The sequence below is a fragment of the Fopius arisanus genome, unplaced genomic scaffold (genome assembly GCF_000806365.1).
Source record: "Fopius arisanus strain USDA-PBARC FA_bdor unplaced genomic scaffold, ASM80636v1 scaffold00001, whole genome shotgun sequence".
NCBI lineage: Eukaryota > Metazoa > Arthropoda > Insecta > Hymenoptera > Braconidae > Fopius > Fopius arisanus.
This window is the reverse complement of record NW_011887740.1, coordinates 269425-286988: the sequence shown is the minus strand read 5'-3', so window position 1 is coordinate 286988 and position 17564 is coordinate 269425. Positions and strand designations below refer to the sequence as shown.

Here is a 17564-nt window from a genome sequence, read left to right as displayed (position 1 = left end):
GCTAATTTGAATTTGGAACTCATTTAAATTAACAATTTTTATTCCTGTCCTAAAAAGGATAAACATCGAGACTATCAATATCTCGAAACTCTATCACGCTTATTCCTTATTGGTTCAGTCATCTGAGGCGGCTAATTTGAATTTGGAACTCATTTAAGTTAACAATTTTTAATCGCGATTTTTATAATTACAGCGCGCTGTAGCGCGCGTTCGTTCTCGTTGTAGGAATAACTGACACACGAGATCGACACAGTAATTTTTATCTGAATCACAGTATAACAGTTCATAGATTTTTATCTGCCAGTCCTATTATATAAAAAGGCACAGGACATTCCAGTCGTCTGAAAATTCATGCATAATGTGGTACGTTTAACAGTGAATTGGTGATATTCGAGCGGGTGTTATCGAATGGTGACGTTTTGCATAATTTGTCTATTCATCGAGGGCCCGGACAGAGACGGTATTGGCAATCCAGGTGGTACATGGTATGAGCGAATTTCCCATTGGGTCAGTGCACAAAGTCGCTTCAGGCCGTATGTATTGGCTTTGGTGTTATATCAATCTGTGGGGCTGTTTCATGGTGGAAGTTCAACCCTTTTGTGTAACGACAGTCTTGCAAGTCACTGGATGTTACAGGACTCCGTAATGGTGGTGTATTCAGATGAGGGAGAGAATCAATGCCAGCATTGATGGCAGATAAGGCCAGGGGTTTAGGTCTAGGCGTCAGTGACACTTGATCAGTTGCAAATGACGTTATGGTGATAAATTGTCAGATTTTCGTGAAAGGTCTTGGAGGTTTCCTGGAGAATATTCGAGAAGAACTTTCGGAGATCCTTCTTGTTATCAGTCTTAACAATAATTTTTTGTTGCTGCATTATTTGAAAGTTTGCGAAATATCTGTCGTAAAGCCATCGCAATCGTGAGTTAGGGAAGTCTGAAGTCCATTTTAATTAGAAACAGGCAGTAGATTTTTATTTCTAATGAATTAAAATCTCATTAAATTAAAATCATATTGAAATATCACAATCAATCTGAAAATTCAAGCTTTCATTGAAAAATTAATTATCATTTACCATGTGAACCCTAATTTCGTTGATTTTAATCTATAATAGATTAAAGTCTACTAATTTATTTTGAAAATTCATGAAAATTAGATTCTTAATGTAAATAATAATTGATTTTTCAATGACAGCTTGAATTTTCAGATTGATGGTGATATTTCAATATGAAATTCAATTGAGTTAGTGATAGGTTGAAAATTCAAAGGAATTATTGCATGAATTTTTAAACAAATCCATAGGTTTTGAGTGCCATATCGATTTGAACATAAAGAATGACGAGAATATTCACGAAATTAATTGAATCATCGATGAACAATTTTACAGAAAAGGCATGCCACTTGGTCTTTATTAAAAATTTCCTTTTTTTACTTGAAATCTCTCCACACTAATAAGAACCTGTTGATATTATTGAGAAATAATCTAAAAATTACGGTCAGTCGAATGTACAATTCATCTACAACGCAAATATGCATCATTTCCTCGAAAACTATTCAACCCCTTTTTTTATAAACATAATAATAATTAATAATAAATAATGCAAACAATCATCAAAATTTGCTTACATGCAAACTTCTCGGGTGGCGAATAATTCCTTCAGGTGTTGGAAATCACTCAATTTTCTTTGAGCATTACAAAAATTGATTGACAGATGATTTACAAATCCACCATCTCCTGAGGATCAGTAATTCCATTTTTTTTGTTGCAATTTCCTTGATGAGAATCCCTGTATAATTCAATTGTTCCTCCCACACACTAAAGTCCACTCTCCGGTTATGAAATCGTAATGAACCCCATTGGCTGTAGTAGTTTGATTCAGAGCTCTATAGAAAACCCCGTCCCTAGGTTCATGTTGTTTTAGCCATTTGCGTTCTTCTGCATTATTTCGAGATTTACCCTTTGAGAGTGAAAGGGAGAGGAAGGGGTTGAGGATATGGAGGCATGAATATTCTCGTTGCAAAGCGATATTGCATGTATTAACGAAGCATTTCACTTTACGCTCAAGACTCCCTTAATTTTAGATCTCCCAATCGCCATTGTCGGGGGATTTTCGCGTAAGTGTCGAGACAATCGTAAGCTGTCAGTCGTAAAAAGCATATTAACTGGTGAATGAGCTTTATCGTATTTAACGTTTGAAATTACGATTGCAACCTCGTAAATTACGATTTATACTCATAAATTACGAGACTTGGATTTTAAATCTGTGATATTAAAAACGTATATTACACGATTGAAGCGGTTGATTATGGAATTTTAAGCGAAATTTATTTTTACTCGTTTCCTCGATTTACGAATTCCAATCATGTAATTCATGTATTTGAAATTTTATAATTCATATGAATTTTATATTGTGATTTACGTTTTTAATCTCGTAATTTATCCAATTGGAGATAACTCTTCGTAAATTATATTCCTGCTCCTGTATTTTATGGTTTCATTTTACAGTCTCCATTATCAGTATCAAAATATATTTTTTTATGGGTTTCTAGGGAGATATGGGGGGGAGGGGGGGTTTGAATGAAGAATAAAGAGCGGATAATTTAATTTTCATGGAAAATGAGAATTCTTCCGAGGAAAAATAGCATTTGCGCCGATGGGGTCGAGATGGCAATTAGAACTCGCGGCAACATTATTAGACATTAAAAAAATGAATAAAGTTTTTCTCAGTTCGAAAGTAAACGCGAAGACGCGATTATAATGAATCTCTGGAGGAATTATTTCCAAAATGCTGAATCCTCTAAAAAGAATTAAATGAGGGAATGCAAAAATGAAATTACAAAACTGATAATTTATTAATATGAACGGTTGGAATTAAATAGAATTCAATACCCCACATACATTTATATCACATGAATACGTCTCTATAAACAGAAAAACTCAGTTAATGATGACTGCCTAGTTCAATTCCATGATGCGAATACAATACATTCGAAAATGGGCGACACACGAAAACACCGATACTCGTTGCATGTGGCACACCTCAGTGCTTGTAATTAGTTTACTCTGGGCTGCACGATGCACTGTACGAGTTACGATATGCCATCACAAAGCGATATAATACCCCATTAACCCCTCAACCCCCCAAACGATAATGGTTTCATTCATACAATGCATCAACAAATTGTTATTGGTACCTCCAATACCCAAAAGTCGTACAAATAAAAATTGTTTATCACCCCTAAGTAGCTTCTCGTTAATTTCTAACGGTGCACGAGAAAAAAAATCTATAAGACTTTATACTTGATTTCATACTTGATTTTATATTTAATTTTATACTTCATTTTATACTTGATTATATTAATATATTAATTGCTGAATATTTATTATCGTGTCTGCTTTGGTGGAGAAATTGCACTTTATATTGCAGGGGGAAAATTCAGTTGCCAACGGAAGTAGGTGAAATGCACACAGAAAATCTAACTTAAACACTCAAGTCGCTCAGACGTATGATCTTTGTCTGTACAGTAGATTCAGACCTTTAGCGTCTCATATCAGACTTAGATGGCAGTTTATTTGAACACTTTTTTTTTAAATTTTTTTACAGTCACAATCAATCAAGTGAAGTTGATAACGCGAATAATTGACACTTTCAAACGATGTAGTTCATATATCATTCAGACCATGCCATGCTCTCCCCTAGCCATGTTGACCATGATCCCTTCTCAGAAAATTAACAATTTTTTTTTATCTCGGGGGGGGGGGGCGACTTCTTGCGAAGTTTACAGCAGACATTCCTCACAAACCGCCGCTAATTACCCCCCTTATGGCACAAATTCCTATTTTCGCTCCACCAAGGAAATGGGCGGAAAAACAAAAATAAAAAAATTTCAAATCCATTGGCAAATGAAAAGAATTGACTATTAATTAATTGAATTGCTCTGCTCATTCGAGATGTATTACATGGGACTAAAAATTTTCTCCAAAGTGAAATGAGTCTGTGTATCAATAGGGCTCAACTCTCAGCTCAGCTATCTGTCTAATCCATCGAGTAAATTTGTTCCTTCCTTAATCTCTATTCGAGACAACAGGGTCGTTTACTTCTACCATTTTTTTTTTTCAAGCTCGTTTTTCATCTTCTCTTTTTCTTTTATTCTCCTCTTCATCTACTTCTTCATTCTCGGTTCCTCCATCCCTTTCTCCATGAATTTTATTCTATTCGCCTGGTGGTGTGTGGCTGACGGTCATTCTCTTTTCTCATTACTTTCTTTTTTATTTTTTTTTATCCATCGTTTGCTACTATCCTCGGGCGCTTGCCCTAGCTTTTGCAATGGGATTACCAGTGGGATTTTAGCGGATCCCGTTGAACCTCTATCCACTATTCCTCTGCACGTACATGTGTGCAACGCTATGTCTATATATATACAATTCGCTTGCATACATGGGTATTCTTTTGTTTATATGTCGTTACATGGTTGAGAGCTTTTTGTGGAATTTTCGGTTTTCTAAATATTTAATTACTGTTCCCCTCAATTTTTTGGGGGGTTTCTCTCGTTTGCGGTTTCAATATTTCTTTATTGACAATATTCTATAGATTTATCAGAGTTTTCACAAAAATATTATTTGTTGATTTTTCCATTTGTACAAATATTCGATGGTTTCCGGTCAAATATTTTTTTTTTGCTCTATGTGCGTTCAGTCCCAAATAATTCACGTTGCACTGAAAAAACTTAGTATTTTTTTAAAATTTATTTATTTAAAACAGGGAATTAAAAAAAATTAATCCTGAAAGTGAAAATAATATCTATCATGTACATTTAGTTGGCAGAAGTGCGCGAATTTGAAATAACTATTGCTCGCATTTAATTCGCGTGTCGTGTAATATAATGCAAAATTGTAAATCTAAATCCTAATAATTGCGGTTACAAAATGGATTATTGGAGAATTATTGTTAACAAAATGAATTATTCTGAAATAAGGAAAAGAATTCTCAAAGTATCTCCATTGTAAATAGAAATAGATTCATGTCGTTTCATAAAAGCTGGCCCATAACCGATTTCTAGACGGTACTGAAAAAGCTCTGAATATTTTATAATAAATCAATGAAGTCATATTCAGAACAATATTTTTCACGGACGCCACCGATATATTTCCTCGTCACACTCAATTGCAATCAAATAATTCACAGACACCTGAAAATTGCGTATTCAAACTCATAAATTTTCGCCTCCCACAAATTTTATAATCGATTGATTCCGTTCAATAACTCGTAAATAAAAAATACCCGGGTAAATTAAACACGTACTTGTTCCACAGAGAAGGGAGGAGAGCAGAAATAAAATAGAACAGGCGGAAACATAAAAAACCAGCATAAAAAAAAATATACTTGAATCAACTCTACTCTCATGCGGCAGAATGGACCTGGAAATCGATAATTACTTGAATAATCTAGTAATTGACGGATGTGTTTAAAAAAAAATTCTGTTATTCTGGGATTCCGTGATTAAATGATTCGTGTTCGCTCCATTTTCTCCATTTTCTTTCGGCGTTGGGATAATTCCTCCCTCCATTTTCCATTGAAATGATATCGTATACTCATCTGAAAGCTCAATTAAACTTACAAAGAAATGTGAGTCATTCGACTTGCAGAATTGATTGCAAATTTGTAAAAAAAAATTGCAAATTTTTATGAAGTTTTTAATTTTAATTTTTTAATTTTTTCTTAATTCGAGTTTTTCATCTATTTCAACTTTGCTTCAAGTTTTTTATGTTTCCAAAATGAATTATCACTGGGAATATGTGCACACCATTTTTAAGATAATTCTTTCTGATATCTGATTTACTTCCGTTTTTATTTCTTTTTTTTCTTTTTGCAGCGTTATGTTGTGTTCTAAAATTCATGTTTATGGCTAATTACCGTAATGTTATTTAAAGGGCAACCCTCTAGAAATATTCATGTATTTAGTTTTCATGCACAAACTCATCGAGTATTTGATCCAAAATAGAAAAAATGAAATAAGAATTGAAGAAAAAATCTATAAAATTGCATTCTCTTCATAATTAACATTCAATGCATTTCCGACTACTTGATCAACATTTCTAGTTTAATTGTTTAACAGTGCAATATAAAATATCCTCCATAAAAAACATTTTGAAATTCTTCCTCTCCGGCTACTTATTCGGATAAAAATCGACCTAACCGGTAAAAAATCTGGAAGATCTGGAAAACATAATTCCATCATTCCCCCCAATTCACCTCTTCTCCCTCATTAAATTCTCTTTTTCTCTTCCAGTCTTGGTCACTCTGTCGATTCCTAGTGCACACAAATCCTCGTTAAATGCTATCCATTGTCCATTCCGTGAAAAGGGCATTAAATTAATTACCCACCCCTCTGTATGTATCTCAAGCGTGCACGTTTATTCAATACCAAACGGTCACTAATCGCAAAACGTGAGTGGAACTGAATGAGATAGAGAGAAAAAAAGATAAATGCAATGGAGCATTTGTAAACCAGTGCTTGTTTACCACAACCCTGTTCGCTATAGTTGGTACAACCTATCGGCTTTTTCATTGAACTCTCGAAGGTTACCTATCACTAAATCTCACTCATTCCGAGTTAATTGGTTAACGCGTACCATTCACGAGTGAACTAGCTAATGGAATTTAATGAATCTCATTCCATTATACGCGAGTCCAACTATTTTTGGTAGTTTTGCTTTCTAGGGGAATTATTATAATGGCCTAGAATGAAGTCTTCCATTTTATGTGTTATATCGACCAATGAAAGCTCGACTCGAAAACTCCGAAAATTCAAGTTTGAGGCTGCTTCCGTATATGCGTGTGTATTATAGAAGTTTTTTATGAATGGCCACCCAAAAATGAATGAAATTGGATCTTTTTTCAAATGTAGATATTATCGAGCCGTATTTATTGGTGTAAACCAAAGTTTCATTCAGTTATTGATTTTTTTTAGTTTTTATTTTTGAATATTAGTTGCCCTATGCTAAGGAATCGACGAACGACGAACTAAGGAAACTCTACATCTACATGAAACATATTTACGATAAAAAATGCAATATGTCAGATATATATCAGATATAATTACTACCATATATATCTACATATTTCTTTCGTGGGGAAACCCTTGTGTTTCCCCAACTGCATCGAAAATAGGATATTATTGAATCAACAATATTAACAGAATATTTACTGTCAGCGCGGACGAATATGTATTTAAGGATATTCTAACCTTCCCGCCAAAATTCATGTTTTTTAAATTTTTCCGGCAAGTTTACCATAAAATAGTAATGTAAAAAAAATATCATTTTTTGCGTTTTGTCATTATTTAAGGTGGTTGTCGCGCGACAGTCTCTGTAAAAAGTTTATCCGCTGTAAAACGGGCCAGTTTAGAACACAATCTTTTAGCGGTATATAGTCTCACTTGATTGATTGAATTGTGCATGGATAGCTAAAGCATAACTATATATTTTCCATATTAACTATTTTCAATTATATAAATTTATGAATTTCCGATAATTATATTCCGTAAACCAAACGGTCACTCGATTTGATTTTTTTTTCTGTATTTCCTCCCACGATGTATATTCCACGTTTTTTTTTATTTCTGAAACTGTCGAGCCGTTGATTTTTAAAAAATTCTAATCGGCAAAACTCCGTTTAAACACGTGTTAAATCACTCGAATTTCAAAAATTTATATCTCAAGTTCAAAACGGTCAATTGTAAACGGAAAAGGCTGATTTTGTTGCTAATTTTTCAAACTATTCACCATAAAATTTTCAACGAAAACTGTCGAAAAAAAATTCTACGCGACAACAACCTTAAGGACTCACGAAGTTTCAAAGTGATACGAACATTTACCCGCGTTTTTTGGACAACATTCTTCCTAAAAGAATGGCAAAACGGTGGAAAAAGCACATGAAAATTATCGCAGCATCACGCCACTTTGTGATCCATTAATTACACGACGCAAAAGTGTTGTTCTTTCTTTCGTCAATTCCACCAATAATTCCGCAGAAAACTAAAAAAGCATCGGTAATTTTGGCTAAAAGGCTATAGAATATTGTTAATAGAAATCGGATCGAATTGAAAGGTTCAACTCGATTCATCCGCTAATATCAACAAAATTCTTCTATCCGTGCGATTCTTCGGTATGTTGTATCTCCAATTATGAGGTCATGATGGCACTATTTTATTTATTGAACGTACATAGAGTAAAACCTCTGGTGTCTTGTTGTAACACGACAATGGCGGATGGCACGCGAGGCACGTTGAATCGATCGATCATTTAGGACCTCACTGACGCTTTTCAGACTGTCCCCCATTCTCTTCTGGTTGTTCTGTGAATTTATCGTCTAGCCATTGGCATTTTCGACTATTTATGCCACTCATCTCGTTTCCCAAAATATATATGAGTTCTCTCAATTCACGTATGTGGCACCTGCTCCGGTTGCCATTCCACCCGCATTCACTCTGGCCAAACTCGCTGGGTAAATAGACATGTGCGAAAGGGATACACATCACACATAGTATAGTAGTTTTTTTTTTTTTTAACGTCTCTTTGTTTGGATTCGTCACCCGACGCCTCTCTCCAATATCACACGTGTTACTTCTTCTATATGTGTCACGGCATTTTCGATTCATGCTGACGTGAGTGTCTTTCGTGATTTATAACCCTCGTGTGATTTATGCTTTCAACAAATTTATTTAGCATTTATATTAAAATTTTGCGGTTGGAACACTTTTGAGGGGAAAACTTTTTGTAAAATATGGAGGGATTAAGGGGTGAAGAGGATGGTATTAAATCAATCCAATTGATAAATTCCGTTACAGTTTTAAGGTTGTTGTCGCGTAGAATTTTTTTTCGACAGTTTTCGTTAAAAATTTTATGGTGAATAGTTTGAAAAATTAGCAACAAAATGAGCCTTTTCCGTTTGCAATTGACGGTTTTAAACTTGAGATATAAATTTTTGAAATTCGAGTGATTTAACACGTGTTTAAATGGAGTTTTGCCGATTAGAATTTTTTAAAAATCAACGGCTCGACAGTTTCAGAAATAAAAAAAAACGTGGAATATACATCGTGGGAGGAAATACAGAAAAAAAAATGAAATCGATTGACCGTTTGGTTTACGGAATATAATTATCGGAAATTCATAAATTCATATAATTGAAAATAGTTAATATGGAAAATATATAGTTATGCTTTAGCTATCCATGCACAATGCAATCAATCAAGTGAGACTATATACCGCTAAAAGATTGTGTTCTAAACTGGCCCGTTTTACAGCGGATAAACTTTTTACAGAGACTGTCGCGCGACAACAACCTTAAGGTGCTTGTTAAATTCCTCGAAATTTCGGTTGTAATGTTTTTTTTATTATTTTATGTTAAATAACATTCTTAATTTTTCGAAGAACTTAAATTCTCTGAGGCATTATGAAAGCAGAAAATTCTTCTTGTTAGTACATCAAATACCATTGAATTCTTTATAAATTGGATACATTTTCTTAATGCAGAAATCTTTTAAATAGGGAAAAAAAATTGAAATTCGTGCAGATTCATCATGCTTAGCCGACTAGACAATTCTTCCATAATTATTATTTAAATCTTGCCGGCCTGGGGAAATTAACCTGCATTTTCTAAAATCCACGAATGTTCCACGATTGTTTGGTAATTGTCAGTTCAACGTAAAACTCGCCCAATGTTTTTCGATACTTTTACCAAACTCGTTGGGTATTTTGGGGGTTGCTGAAAATTCGTAACTTTGTGGATGGGAAAGCAGAGGACCAACAGTCGTAACTTTTCACCTAACTCGCTAAATTCATTGTGGATGGTGCCAGCGGGTCGGATAATCTACCATCTTCTCACCGAGAAAACTCCACATATGCGCCGAATTCCCAGCCATGTTTCAATACTCTCGTATTCCGTCGAGATAAACGATATCATCCAACCTGATATACTTCGCCAACTCTATTTTAAAAAATTTCCATTAATTTGGAATTAAAAAAAGGGATAAAGAGTTGGGAGAGATATTCAACGAGATTGGCAGCTCTGGAGTCTTTCGCCGAGAGGAAATGAGTTTTCTTTGGGGTGCGACACATCTGTAGAGTTCCGACAATTTCATTTGTATTTTTTTTTTACTCCCTTCGTTTTCTTTATCTCCTCTTTGCCAGGATTTTCTTTCAATGGGAAATTGCCTTTGACTCATTTGCTATACGATGGTTTCAGCGATAAACTGATTGAGAAGAGTGACGAGAGGTTCAACAGCTGCGTTGCCTTGTCGACGGTGAATTATTGCTTTATAAAATTATCTCCATGGAATACTCCGAGTGTAAACTTGTTATCGATTGGAGACAGAAGGAACAGGGAGAGGGTAATCGGTGTAATCTTCCATCGTATCTCGTGGGATGAAACGGGCGCGTCAATGCACGGCACATGGGGAATCTCATTAGTACGACGAGAAAGGAAAAAGTTATCTTCGGGGTCGATAAAATATTGTTAGCGTTTTATGAAATTTTGTCGTAATCGGATTGAACTACGGAGGCGGTGGGATCATGTTTGGTTTGGAGATTATTGGAGGTCGTGATGAATTTTCTCAACGGCGAGCATCTTAATAATCAAGAGGACGGATTTTCCTTTTTCTGAGGTCGTTGTCATTCAATTTACCAATTTTTTTAATGCAGACTATTTTCAGAGTTGCAAGCGAAGCCATTGGTGCTTTCAAATCAATTGTCAATTTATTGAAAATTCAGTCACAAGCTCATCGACATTTTCAATAAATTATGTCAGTTGGATTTCAATCTCAATTAAAAACGCTCTAGAAATTCTTCTATCTTCTATCTTGAAAAATTACTTAACCTAATTAAAGGAATTTCTCATGTTGAATGATCATTATTTTTTAAATGATAGTTTACGTTTTCTTGTTTTTTAATAGATTGTAAATTTGCTAGTGACGTATTCATGAAGAATTGAAGAATTTAACTCGTTAAAAATTCCAATATTCTTTACTTGAATGTGTAATTTTCTCACACTGGAAAACTTCCTTCGCTTTCGTGTAAACATCACACCTTAACGATATGCATTGATAGAAAAATAGTTAAAAATCCTCACGTTTCATTTTACAGTTGAACAATTCTGGATCGTTCCTAGTTTTATTCCTGCAATAAAATTCCCCACGGGTAGATATAAAAGCTTCGCTTCTTTCTATTTCCCTAGAAAAATGGAAAACCCTTATCAGTCGATGGAATATAAAATGGCAAATAATGAAAATATGCAGTTAAGGAGTACTTTTCGGGCCATAATATTCCATGGAAAGTGTTCTGGCTACTCAGCAACAATTGCTAAATAATTCCTCTTCATAAAGATTTAATTCACCATCTTCTTCGTCTCGAAACTCATTGTTCCAATAAAAAAGTCATGATAAAGTCTCTCAGGAGTAGCCAGATGTCTCGGAGGATCCGTAGAATATCGAATGGGATCTCACACCCGTACCCCATTCGTAAATCCCAGAACCCGTCTGCGGATAAGAGCGAGGGAGGATGAGTACCGGGATTTAAATACCCCACTAAGTCAAGTCGTCGGTCCTTGGCCCGTTGCGACGAAACCTCAGTGAGGGTCGCCCAGGGAGAATTCCACCCTGAGTGCTTCTCCAGGGGCTCTTTCCACTCAAACACGCCGCGATCTTCTCCTTCCTATCCAAAACTTCTCCCAATCCCTCCGTCAACTCCCCTCCAAAAAATAAATTCCTCGGATTTTCATCTTTACGGCTCTCAATATTCGCATGTGCTTCAATAAAAATATTCCATTCAATACGTCCATTGTCGTTTGCCACACAGGTATTGGAAAAAAAAATATGGAATTTCATGGACTAAAAGACTAAAAGACTAAAGACTAAAAGATTTGAGGGAAAAAAAATTATGAAATTTTATGTGGCATAAAGATGAGAATTTTTTAATGGATTTAAATCTGTAATGTGATATGAATATTCGCTGAGAAATTCCAGTAAAATTTTAGTGGAATATGAAATTTAATGATTTTCTTGAGCACGGAAAAAGTATACTTGAATCAAGTATGTGTTATACTTGAGTCTAGGATAGTCGATTTTCAGTGTGATATTTATAATAAACGATGGATTCTCTCACAATTTTATTATTTACAAAGAATTTTTTACATTGAATGGTACAAAATCATTTAAACCTTGAAAATGGAATATACTGAATTCAAGTATAAACTTTATACTCAAGTATAGCCTCTATACTTGAATGAGACATAAACTGGGAAAAACAATTTTATTTTCAAGTATATTTATCAACGAGTCCTTTAAATTTTCAGACTAAAAATAAATCTGTTTTGTACTTGTTTATAGTATATTACATTTCTGGGATAAACAAATTGCTCAGGTGTTACCAATAAATCTAATGGAGAAACGAGTGAAATTCAACTGTCAACAATTGTTAAAGAATCATCAAAATAATTTATCACACGTTTAAGATAATATATTCATACTAATATCAAGTGTATCAGCCATATTTAAATCGAATATAAAATATATTCGATTAAATATGGAATTAAAACATCTCTTACCCTTCAATCAACATTTATTTTTTCCAGTGAATCTGAGAAAAATGGCAATATTTTAGAAGGATCTCCTGTTATTCCGAAGTTTCAGTTTTCTCTGGTGCCCCTTATTTGCAGGAGATCATCTTTTTTTCATGATGATAACAGAAATCCTCACTCCTAACCAGAAGTCAAATCCATCTAAAGGGAATTCAATAGAAACAATTTTCCGCAACACATCAGAAGCTCCGACAAAGCTCATAGATTTACATTTGTTCGACTTTTTGTTCATTCTCTGTTGACTTTTTTTGGTACATGGTGGGTGCAATGCGGGCATTCACGGGAACAGAATCCGGCGTCTACTGACTTCCGGATTGTAAAACCTATATACCAGCATCCCACACATTTCTGACCCTAGACTAGGGGCCAAACGAGGGAAAAGAACGCCGTTGTGGCGCCCCAAGTAGAAAAGAGTCGATATTGGTCGGGCGCAGGCGGTTCGCCCGATAAGTGCCTTCAACTTTGTTTTTTTTTTTTTTTTCGCCTACCCGCCCTGCTTTTCCCTCTGCTCTTTCTTCTTTTACTATCGTCCCAGAGGCTTCACCACGAATCCCACTGTATTAAGACCTGGGAAATGGTATGAAAAACGGAAAATTTGCCATAAGAATTTCATAGTCCTTACGAAAAAACCACACGGAGGGAAAAGTTCAATAAAATTTGCACGGGAAAACTCGTAAAATTTACGAAATGTTACAGGAAAATTCTTGAAGATATAATTATTCGTGAATTAAGTTTTATGGTTAAGGCAACTTTTTCGTTCTTTTGTTGTGACAAAATCGAAAATCTACTGAACGTTTCAGATTTTTCTTTTATGTCTCTATGGAAAATTCATTTGAAATGATTCTCGTTTTTGGATTACGTCAAATGTTTCCTCATGTTTCTTGAATATTTCTCTCTGTACAATTATTTCTGACAAAATGCTCGAATACTTGCGAGATGAACTCAGTTTTTTAATGGACTAGATTTCTTTATTCGAGCCATTTTTAGAAAATTTTCTTTACGTGTAATTTTAATTACATCATGGTATGATAATTAGGCCCTCAATACAACTAACTATTAACAATGAGGACTCAATATCGGAATTCTTCTCTCGAGAAAATAGGAAATTTAGGAAAAATGTAGGGCATCTCCAAAAATTTGCGTACAATAATTATTCGTTAGCCCAAAATGTTATGGTCGTGCAATAATTTTCCTGCGTTTTTTCTCAACTTTTACAAAATGTCGAACATGGAAAATGTGGAAAATAATGAAAGACGCTTCACCAAGGCCATAGCCCATATAGCCCAATAATCAAATTGTTGCACAGAACTGTAATATCGTTGCCTTGAAGAAATATCTTCCGAACAGATATTTTCTCCTATGAAGAATATCAATCCTCGACTGAAATATACTTTTCTCAAGAATATGAGATTCCTGATATCCTTTTGATGTTTTTGCCAAAAGAAAACATCTTTTCTCGATAGTATTTCTCCAGATCAGTCATTCCCAGATACTCCAGATTCAATTTCAAGCATGAGAATTACATTGAACTATGAGATTTTTTGCAACGAATGGCATTGAATTAATTTTCAAACCGATTATTAATGTTTGGAATTATTCCAAATAATTTACCCTTCGAGTATGTCCAATTTGGAAAATGTGAAAAACTTGAATCAAGTATATCAATAAATATATTTTAAATATATTGTTAAATATATTTTATGCTTGATAAATAATGCTAAATATTGACTTTAGTCGGTTTGAAGGACATTGCAGCAAGATGATACCTAGCCTAATAATCAAATTGTTCGACCTATAACTGTAATTAGGTCTTGACGTGGAAAAGTCACTGCCCTCGGGAAATATCTAAAATATTGTTATGTCCGTAGAAATATAGCTCAACACACTAGTCAATCCATAGTCGGGACGGTTTATTAATTATAACAATACATTTAATTAACAATTATCAGGTGTGCTTCGCATCAGATCTCCGAAGCGAATTAATGCAAATGTTACTTTGAAAAATCAGTCGTTACTGAGGCGTCCTTCATCTCTTACGATTGCTAATTAAATAAATCAATTAACACATTAAAAACACGCGTGACAATATAGTTTCTTCTCGGATGAATATCGATCCTCAGAAAGAAAGTTGATATTTTTTTTTGTCAGTCTAACCGAGTGATTGTCGATAAACTCTCAAGACTGAGAGCACGTAGTTTATACTCCTTCGAAAAATTCGGTACTTCCGTGTCTCGCCACCGGTCGATCTTACTCCTTTCGTTTCACTATCTAACCTTTACGGCTGCGCCCAGTCCTTTATCAAGGAACTTAGTAAGAAGACTTCCCTATATATAAAGGATTTAATTTAAGAGAGTAAGAAGCAGAGTCTCGACAAACTGTTGGAGGGATGAGTGGCGAAAGGAGAGGACAAGGGCGAAACGATGGGATAGATTCTGGACTGGCGCTCTGGCCGGTGAGTCTCGAAATCCCTCGGAATAAACCCCTTCCTTGCTTTCCCTTATCCCTTCCTTGTCCATTCTCACTCGGGTGATCCTCTCCCTGGGAGTAAACCTCGTGAAAATTTCACGCTATACACCCATCCACTTCGTGTTTCGAATATTGATCTCAAATAACTCCGAATAATCCCCATTTCCTTCTTATTTCGGCTCAAACGAGCAACAGCCCGCCATTGCATATTTCAAGTATCGACTTGAAACTCCTCGACTTATATAAAACCTGAGATATCTCAGGTTATACCGACAATATAGATGCTGCAGTCAAGTGTAGTTTCAAGCATAAAGTATACTTTAAAGTATACTTTACTTTACTTGGAAGTATACTTTATATTTTCATCAAGTCTGTTTTTTCAATACTTGAAGTGAGTATACTAATGCTGAATTTAGTCCCAAGTATAAAGTATACTTGCAAGTATACTTAATTTTACTTGCAGGTATAATTTATACCCTTTCAAATATGTTTTTATACTTGCAATGAGGATATGAATGCTAAATATAGCTTCAAGTATAAAGTATACTTTAAAGTATACTTTACTTTGCTTGGAAGTATACTTTACATTTTCATTAAACCTCTTTTTTTATAGTTGAAATGAGTATACTAATGCTGAATTTAGTCCCAAGTATAAAGTATACTTGCAAGTATATTTTACTTTATTTGGAGGTATACTTTATATTACGGGTGTGTATTTAATATTTGCAGTGAGGATATTAATGTCAAGTGTAGTTTCAATTATAAAGTATATTTGCAAGTATACTTTACTTTACTTGAAAGTATACTTTACACTTCCTTCAAGTATATGTATTATACTTGAAGTGAGGATATTGATGTATTTATTTATACTTTATTTCATACTCGATTCGAGTTATATACTAAAATTTTTCAATCCACATATAATTTTTTTTCATTCATGGGATTTATACCATTGCTTTTCAAAAATAGAATATTCAATTAGAAGTAGAAATTTATCATTTTTCCACAGAGAAAACCTTTTGGGAATTCATATTAATTTGTTTCCATTCAATACTTCTAGAACGCTCTCCGGCTTTGTTATGAAAACAAACGATGAAGTTTCTCCATTTATAATTGGTTCGCGGGGCTTAATTCATTATCACTTTGAACCTCTTTCCAGATAAAAAAATTCAACGCGGGAATCAGCTTCCAATTTTACGTTATGTTCATTGCTTCTTTCTCGGTAATTACTCCCATTTTTTTTTCGTGTGCTGAGAAAAAAAAACTTCGCATGAACACATATGGTTTTGATTGAAATTTGTAATGAACTTGTTTTTGTTAGTATAACCTACCTGATTCTAGCATGAATCTTTTCACGAAATTTCCAATTCATGATTCTCCACGTTCATTCATTCTTCAAACGTTTCTATTCGCAATTGAAAATATATTTGAATTAATCCTGCATTGATCAAAAAGCGTCGATCAAGTATTTACGCAGTTGATCGTCATCCAATAATTTTTTCACTTGATTCAAGTTCAAACTGACTTGAGTTAACACTGGAGTATAAGTTTAAAAACATTTTAGTTTAATGTACCATTTTTTTCTCAGTATAAATAATTGCTTTCGCTGTAAAAACACGAAATAATTTGCAAAATTGCGGATTTTTCTCAACTTCTCACTGCGTTTATTCCGCATACAAAGGGTTGATCAATTGAAATCATACATCGGATATGTAACCGCTACATTCACATCAAACGTATCTCTGATGAATTACCCAAAATCAACGAAAGGTCCTGTGCCCTTTGGATAACTTTCCGAACGTGTGACCATTCGAATTCTGTCTATTTGTCTTTTTCGCACTGGAATGATTAATGAATAATTCCCCGAGTTACTAAATTCAAACCCTGGGTCGTTAAAAATTCAACAAACTCAACAATAAACTCTTTTGTTGAGTTATAAAACATTATTGCCTGCTCTCGTATCACATTTACCCCTACGTTGATTTTTTTTGTCGGTTTGTCACCGAATTCTATTTTTAATCCCCAAAAAGAAATGAACAAAACCTGAAATAAATGTCAATTTAAACACTAGGGATTCTCGGGGAAGGCCAATTCATTGGGAAAGCTGAACTTTCTCAGTTTATTTTCTACTGAATGCATGTCTATGCAAATTATATACCCCAGCTCTTGTGAAAGTCACTCCTGGAGTATTAAAGAGGTGGCATAGGGCATGCCGCAGCTTTAAAACCAAACCCACACCTCCATGGGCTCGTTTTCCTAGGTAATCGTAAGACATGTTGAAAAAACGAATGAATAAATCTTCGAAAATGCAGCCAACACTCGCTGAGCAGAAGACGCGTGGAAAATCTTCCTGTCTTCGCCATTTTTATTACCACTAAATTATCGATTTACTTCTATTTCTCTTTTTGTAGACTTGCAGTCGTAACGAGTCGGTAGTGCACAAGAAATTGCTTCCGCTGAGTACA

General features: G+C 34.5%; 1 protein-coding gene across 1 annotated transcript in view; it reads left to right on the top strand.

Annotated features, from left to right (window-relative positions):
• Positions 1-17564, top strand: part of LOC105273548 (neurobeachin-like) — a 248546-nt gene that overhangs the window by 5865 nt on the left and 225117 nt on the right. The gene's annotated exons all lie outside the window — the stretch shown is intronic.